The following is an 8,286-nucleotide window of genomic DNA, read 5'->3' on the forward strand; positions in this document are numbered from 1 at the left end:
CATGTACGTATATTTTAGAAAGGGTCTTCCTTGGGTGCTAATGTGAGAAATTTGAAATTTATCCTGATTGTTATGAGAAACTAATGTGGGATTTAATGCATTTTTTCTTCTTACTTAGAGCAATTTCTAAATATCCCCCTAAATTTTTAAAATCTTTAATGCAGTGGTTCTGAACTCTAACTTCACTTACACTCCCCCAAAGTATTTTTTAAAATATATTTTTATTGATTTCAGAGAGGAAGGAAGAGGAGGAGAGAGAGAGAAGCATCAACGATGAGAGAAAATCATTGATTGGCTGCCTCCTGCATGCCCTATACTGGGGATTGAACCCACAACCAGGCATGTGCCCTTGACCAGAATTGAACCTGGGACCCTTCAGTCTGCCAGCTAATGCTCTATTCACTGAGCCAAACCAGCTAGGGCTCACCCAAGGTATTTCTAGAAATATAGATGAATAAACTCCACCCCCACAGATTCTGATTCAGCTGGTTTGATGATGGGCCCAGGCATCAACATTCAAGCATCAGATGATTCTAAATGCAACCAGGGTTGAAAATTACTGCTTTTATGGTGAATCATTTAATCAAATAATCAGATCAATGTCTGGCTGAGAAGTGTCTAGAACAGCATCTATTCCAACTTTAATGTGTATTTAAATCTCCTAGACATCTACTTCTACATTAGTAGGTCTGGGCTGGGCCTGAAATTCTGCATTTCTAACAAGCCCCAGAGGATGCCGATGGTGCTGATAGAAATGATCTAGATGCCATGATAAAGGGAAAGAATTTGAAAAGTATGGAGGTGTCATTTTGGAAGTGAGTACCTGTAGATTAGTTCTTACTGAAGTATACTCCCTTTTGAAGAATATAAGACAACATAAGAACATTAGGCACAGAGGGAGCCAGGGAGAAGGGGAGAGTGGTGGGAGACACTAGGAAAGAACATTCCCTAGGGCCCTGGAAGGCAGGATTGCCATCCGACTTCCTCAGGTCAAAGGTCTTGGGTAAGTTATTTAACTTCTTTAAGCCTCATTTTCCTGGCATGTCTCAACTAGGGGCACTTGTTGAACATTAAGATTTCCAGGCCCCAACCCAGTCCAAATGAATCAGAAGAGAAGAGGATTGGTAAGAGTCTGCACTAGGTAAATGTTATGTACCCTTAAGCTGCAAAACTAGAACTCTGGTGGTTAAAATAAGATAGCAAGTGCCTAGAACATCATAAGTGCTCAATGAGTGCTAATCATGGAGGTGAAAATGGTGTAATGGTGATAGAGTGAACATATCTGATCCAGCCTAGATGGGTTTTACTCAACCTACACTCTGAGGTTGGCTTCTGATCCAGCCTAGATTCCACAACACATGGGTTTTACTCAACCTACACTCTGAGGTTGGCACCAGGGCAGGGGGTCATTATCTAATGCAGCATTATTTAATGAGGTCAACCATGGCATCACTTCTCTGGATTTTCTGCTTTTCTGGGCCTGGAGCTGAAATATAATTGAGGCCTAGATGTTATCTCTAGGGAGGAAAGATCAGGGAGTCTAAACCAAATGACCAGTGGCATAAAAGGTCAGGGGGCTCTAAACCGAATGACCAGCCATATGCTAGGGGAGAAAAGGTCACCCTGGGGGCAAGGTCCCCCCTACAATTGTCCTTTGCTAGGCACTCAGGCTTCCCACCCTGGTGACCTTCAGCACCTGGCCCTTGTCCTTGCTCTGCTCATGTCTTTTTAACTCCCTAGCACAGTGGCATTATAGACAAATTTAATGTTTTCTTTATACTTTTATCTAACTTATGATGTTTAAACAGTAATTTTTTAAAAAGTGCCGTTATATACTTTTATTAGAGAACTAGTAGCCCTGCGCACAAATCCATGTGCCAGTAGCTCGCTGCCCTCCTTCTCCCACCCTCCACCCCTCCCCCTCATAGCTTGCTGCCCTGCCCCCGCCTCCTGCTGATCTGTGATCTGGTCGTTATGCTTCATGGTGTAACAACCATTTGCATATTACATCTTGGAGTAGATACTTAGGAGTGGTATTGCTGGGCCATATGACAAGGAAGAGTTTAATTCCTCAGGAAGGGGCACAGATAAAACAAGAAGGGTCTCAATCAAATACATCAGGAAGTGTTGCAAACATATTATGAATGCTCTTAAAGAGAGGTGTTTTAAATACATCAGAAATCATCTCAAAGAAGTCAGTATTAACTTTGACAGAGGAAGGTTTCAAAATATGTTAGTAAGGGCTCCAAACTGAGGTAAACATCTGAAATATATCACAAAGGGTCTCAGACCTAAAGGAAGGGTATCAGACAATTGGGAGAGGGCTCCATGCCCCACCCCTGCTGATCCGTGATCTGGTTATTATGTAACGACCATTTGCATATTACATCTTTATTATATAGGATTCCCACTACTCTAGGTTTCATGTCTTTATTCTTCCCTTATACCACCTTACCCACTAAAATGTCCTTTTCTCCCAAACCACTTCCCAAGCCATACTTTTCTCTTACCACATCCCTCTCTAAGCTGTTTTTCTTTTCTTTCTAACCCTAGGGCCCACCACAGCACCAACAAATCAGAGAAGTTAAGTACATGCATTTTTGTTGTTATTGTTATCAATCCTCACACGAGGGTATTTTTTCCATGAATTTTTTTAGAGAAGGTGAAAAGGCTTTCTGCACGTGGCCCAACCGGAGGCCAGGGAACGAACCTGCAACAGAAGTATGTGCTCTTGATCAGGAATTGATCCTTGGGTGTGCAGGTCGAGGCTCTAACTACTGGGCACACTGGCCAGGGCAGCACATGCTTTTTGAAATGAACCTCACTAGAGAATGCCAAGGATTTTCTTTGTTCACATCATCATCATTATAAAGCTTTTCCACTGGGCAGTCATAGTGCCAACCCAATAACAGAGCCATCTGCCCCTTCATTTGAGCGAGAGCAAATTATCATGTGATGGTCCCTGGAGTTCCATAGGGATAAACAAGAAATAATCTTTTTAAAGGGGCTGTTGGCAAATACCCCTCTATACAATTCCCAAATGATAGAAATATGGTCATCAAATATTATCTAGTACTGTGGTAGGCAGTTATGAGACAAGCTAGTAAGCCAGGACAAGCGGAAGAGGGAAACTGAGACAGGTAGTTAAGCAGCAGTTTGTAGCCATCTAGTAAATCCTATCTTCCCTAAACCAAGGACACTTAAGAGCAAATGGTTTGTACTTCTCCCCATCCAGGGGGTAAATAGCTTAAATCACCCTACTCAGGGAGACAGCAGAAATCTAATTAGTGCCATTTGCCAACCACACCCAAGGACAGATGAAGTTAAGAGAATAAATCTCATTTTGGCACATCAGTATAAACTGGTGAATATTCTCTTGACATCCTCCCCTAAGATCCCCCCTAATCTCCCAAACCTTTAAAAACCCTCAAATGAAGGTCCCCGCATGCTCTCCAAGGGCCCTTCCTTTGCCTTTACAATTTGTTTCCTAAGCCCATTTCTTCCACACATTACTTCTTCTACCTCAAATAAATGTTCTCTTATAGTTTGAGTCTTGGCTCTGAATTCTTTCTTAGCCAGAACTCAAGTACCCAGGGTGCTGAACCCAGGTCTGGTCTGACCCCACTGGTCTAATACCTGGTGCCATCACCACCTCTGCCAATAGTACCATCAAAGAACAACTGGAAGTTAAGGCCCACGAATATTTTAAAACGCCTGATGTCCATCTAAGCAGTTTCGATTTTAGAGGCTCTTTTTCCATACAACATTAACACACACTTACTACCTTGGGAAATTACTACACTTTACAAATCATGTGAGCGCATTGGCATTGGCCACAAATGCGTCTGATATCTTGTTCATTAAGTTGTAGTGAAGATACGGTTTTTTGGAAGATAATTTTAAAACAAACAGTATCCTGGGGTTTTTTTCTTTAAAAAAAAAAAAAGAAAAGCTTCTCATTCCTGCCCCTTTCAACCCCTCCCATCCGCTGGTTGAGAAATCTAAGGCTCTTCTGATCTCTTACCTCAGGGGTGAGAAACCTTTTTTCTGCCAAGGGCCATTTGGATATTTATAACATCATTCGTGGGCCATACAAAATGATCAACTTAGAAATAAAAATTAGCCTGCTATATTTGGTCAAACATTTATTTGACTCACCTCTAATGCCTGGGCAGGGCCAGACCGAATGATTTCTCGCACCTGACGTTCCCGGATGTTCCCCACCCCTGTCTTAACTAAAGGACTCCTCCTCAATCCCTCCTGGTCCTATTTCCTTGCTTTATCTTCATTTCACTTTTAGTATCAGAAATTATCTGGTTTATGTGTGATCGTTAAGTGTGTGCTATGGGCTAATATATGTGTGTGTCCCCCAAATTCATATGTCGAAGCCCTATATCCCAAGGTGTATTTGAGGTGGGGCCTTGGGAGGGTAATTAGGTCGTGAAGGTGGAGCCCTCATGGAGAGGATTAGTGCCCTTATGAGAAGAGGCAGGAGATGGCCTCTTTCTCAGCTATCTGAGGACACAGCAAGAAAGCAGCTGTCTGTAAATCAGAAAGATGCCCCTCACCAAAACCCAGCCATGGTGGGACGCTGGTCTCGGACTTCCAGCTTCAAGAACTGTGAGTTACAAATATCTGTTGTATTGATCTCTTGAGATCCTCCCCTAAAATCCCCCCTAATCTCCCACCCGGTCTGTGGTATTTGTTATAGCAGCCTGACTCAGGGGTCTGTCCTCACCAAATGGTGAGGTCCAGGAGAGCAGACCTGAGTCAACCTTGTTTACTGCTGTTTCCTCAGCATCTACAACAATGCCTCGAACATAGTAAATGCTCAGAAATGATTTATTAAATGCATTGTGAACGGTGAGAAGTTCAAGTCTCAAAAGGTCAGCTGCCACATCATTCTTTGCATTTAAATCCCTCTCGGTCACAAGTTAGGCTTTTATGGCCACTCTCAGACTCAACCAGTCTGCACTGCAAAATCATTCACTTCAAAGGCTTGGGGAAGTTAATGACCCTCCCAATGAAAGCTTAGGCTCTAGAAGAAAACTGTTGGGAAATTATAAAAGAAAATGCAACGATCACTTTGGAGAAGAAAGAAACGAGACAAGGATTTGAATTTCAGCACACAGAAGGACAGGTGTGGAAAGAAGGAAATTAGGGGGAAGAAGACATTTCTTAAGGTCAGGCCTTGCCCCCATGTTTTACCCATGCAATGCCACCGAATCCTCTCAATAAACCTATGAAGAAATAGTAGCCCCATTTCACAGATAAGGAAACTAAGATTCAAAATGGTAAATCGATTTTCTCAGGAATTTTAATACATGGTGAAGCCAGGGTTCAAGCTGAGGTCTGGCAGACTCAAGCCTGTGTGTGTGTGTGTGTGTGTGTGTGTGTTTCCCATCCCACACCCCTGCCCTCTCTGCTCTGAGGACATGGTGGGGGAAAGCAGAGGGGGTGCTGACATTACACGGATGCTAAAAGACCATTGGGAACCGGATTGAAGGACACCTCCCACGCTGTCACCATCGATATTGATTTCAAATATTCTTTAGAAGCACCTGAGTCACAGCTGCTTCCTCTGTTTTGAAACAAAGGGTCTAATTCATTGTCCTTTTTACCCAGTAGAGACCTCTATAAATTATAGCTGTTTGGTCTTCCAATTGCAAAGGAAGCAAAGACTATAACTGGACCATCAATAATCTCCCCAGTGCCTAGGAGGTGAATGTCCCAGCAGCAAAAAGATGATGAAATGTTGGAATTTGATTGCTTCCCCAGTAATCTTTTACTTGGCAGAATTAAATGTAAGGGCTGTTGTGCTTGTGGCTTCAGAGACCATTTTGAAAATGAGATAATGCATCTCCAGGGTGGGAGAGAGAATCCTGTGTCCCTCCTGGCGTACTGTATATAATGATAACGACAGAGGCTCGTTACATCTTTATTATATAGGATTCCCACTACTCTAGGTTTGGGAAAGGGTTGAGCCTGCAGGGGGAAGCTACTTAGAGTCACTGCTTTCCTTACAAATTATGGTGCAGACAATAGCAAACTGTGAAAGCCTCACACACTTCCATTTCCTCTTCAAAACCATAGAAGATGAGCTGAGGCAGGAGCAGCTCAGGTTCAGTTACATACAAGAGCTCTTTCCATGTCCGGACGGGGCTCGGTAATCCTGCACAGACTCCTAGCGCTGCTCACGGGGCTCGAAGTTCTTTATATGTTACCTTCACGTTGAGTCTGAGCCACGGGAGGAGGAACTTAACCTCGTTGATGGATGCTGCAGAGAGGAAATTACGGGGCCTTGAACGTGAAATGAAAACAACTAGCTGAACAATGCTCCCCACGCATAGAAAAACACAGTGGAATGTTGGTTTATGAGGATTTTTACACGGCAGAGAGACAATAGGTGCATATTGTAGTTTTTTTTCTGAAAAAAGTTCACGTGAGGCTTTGACTTGTGTGTGTGTGTCCACTTCACGTGGATACCCTATTACTAGTTCAGGGGAAGATGTGCCAACTCCCTCCCACTAAAGCAGTGGTTCTCAACCTTATGGCCCTTTGAATACAGTTCCTCATGTTGTGACCCAACCATAAAATTATTTTCGTTGCTACTTCATAACTGTAATGTTGCTACTGTTATGAATCGTCATGTAAATATCTGATATGCAGGATGGTCGTAGGCGACCCCTGTGAAAGGGTCGTTTGACCGCCAGAGGGGTCGCGACCCACAGGTTGAGAACTGTTGCAGGAGGTGCCATTTACAGGAGCTACCAAAAACAGTTGGAAGGAAAGGAGACAGGTGTAGGCCTTTCTGTGAAGAGGCGAATGGTAATAGAAATGCCTCAGGCATCAGCATCCTAAGGTGGTGCTGAGACCCCTGCTGGCCTGCTTTTCCTAGAACTCAGAAGGCATTTGCCGTAAAAACATCTTCTACCCCCACCCAGAATACTTCTGTGTGTGTCTTTAAATCAAAGAAATCTGAGAGCTGGAAGAGACCCAGCGAGCTCCAAATCCAGTGTTTCAGGGACACTGCCGGCATCTCAGGAGCATCTCTCTCCCTGAACAAGCGCCCTGCTTGCTCCCGAGCTTGGGCAGGTCTGGGGACCTGACTGGTGCCAAGTGCAAATTTCAAAGGAGGAAACTGAGGTCTGAGGAAGTGACACACCCAAGGTCCTGGGGCCCAGCTGAGCCAGAGCTGAACTCGGATCTGAAGCACAGTGAAACGGGACGGAACTGAGTGTCTATGGTAAGTAGGCACAAATCTCAGTGTGGGTGTCAGTGTCAGTGCTGAAGACTTGGTTGCTTAGAGAAGGAGGCAATTTGCTGCACTCCCCCCCCGCCCCCCCCCTCGCTGTTCAATCTGCGGCAGGAAGTTCTTTGCTGAGCTTCTGACGCCCCAGAAAAGATACTATCACCCAGCTTTGAAGATTCGTGACTAGCATGCCAGCTGGGGCTACTTTAACTTTACCTTTAGGCCATCTCTCAATTTAATACCACAGAGCTCAGTGCTCTTGATCGCTAGGTCTGACTCACCGCTGATATTTTGGAGCAATTGTCTGAAAAAAATACTGCAGGCAAAGGGGATCCAGGGAGAAGAAGGTGTTTGTGGTTCCACAATTTCCTGGCATACTACCCATCTGGGAGATGGTTTAGGAGTCCACTGGTGGAGACAAAATGCAGCCTGGCAGACTTTGTGGAGACTGGCACCTAAGTTAATTGGCAAGCAGTCCAGAAGAGGGAGAATGGGGTCCGCAAAGTTAAGAGCGTGCTTGCCTGCAGTTGTGGAGGCAGCGGGGTGCTGAGGAGATCTGCACACTTACAGAAGCTGCAGGAAAGCAAAGAAGCCTGATTTCGGCTTCACGGGCCCCTTTGGATCCCCTCAATGATCATTTGAAGTGTCTGATGGAGAAACAGTTGTAGACTCCGTTCTATTAATGTGTTTTCTGCCTAAGGTGGGAATTTAAGGTACAGACATTCATTCCTTTTTTTTTTTTGTATAAAGCTATGGTTTATGCATTTCTCCTGAGTCATAAAAGAATCCTCAAACTTATAAAACTCAATTGATGTTAACTTAAAAATACAGAATAAGACAATAGAGACAAGCCAACCTCCAGTTTACAGGGACTTTGCTTCTTGTAGAGATAGTGGCAGCTCATGAGATGTGTCAGGGGGGCTGGAAACACACACTGAGATCTTAACCTCAGATGAAACGATCCTTTCTCTTTAAGGTTAACCCCTTTCAGCTCTTGCTTGACAATGAACTCCTGAGAGAGGGAACATGATCTT

Source organism: Myotis davidii, unplaced genomic scaffold, assembly GCF_000327345.1.
Source record: "Myotis davidii unplaced genomic scaffold, ASM32734v1 scaffold44, whole genome shotgun sequence".
Lineage (NCBI taxonomy): Eukaryota > Metazoa > Chordata > Mammalia > Chiroptera > Vespertilionidae > Myotis > Myotis davidii.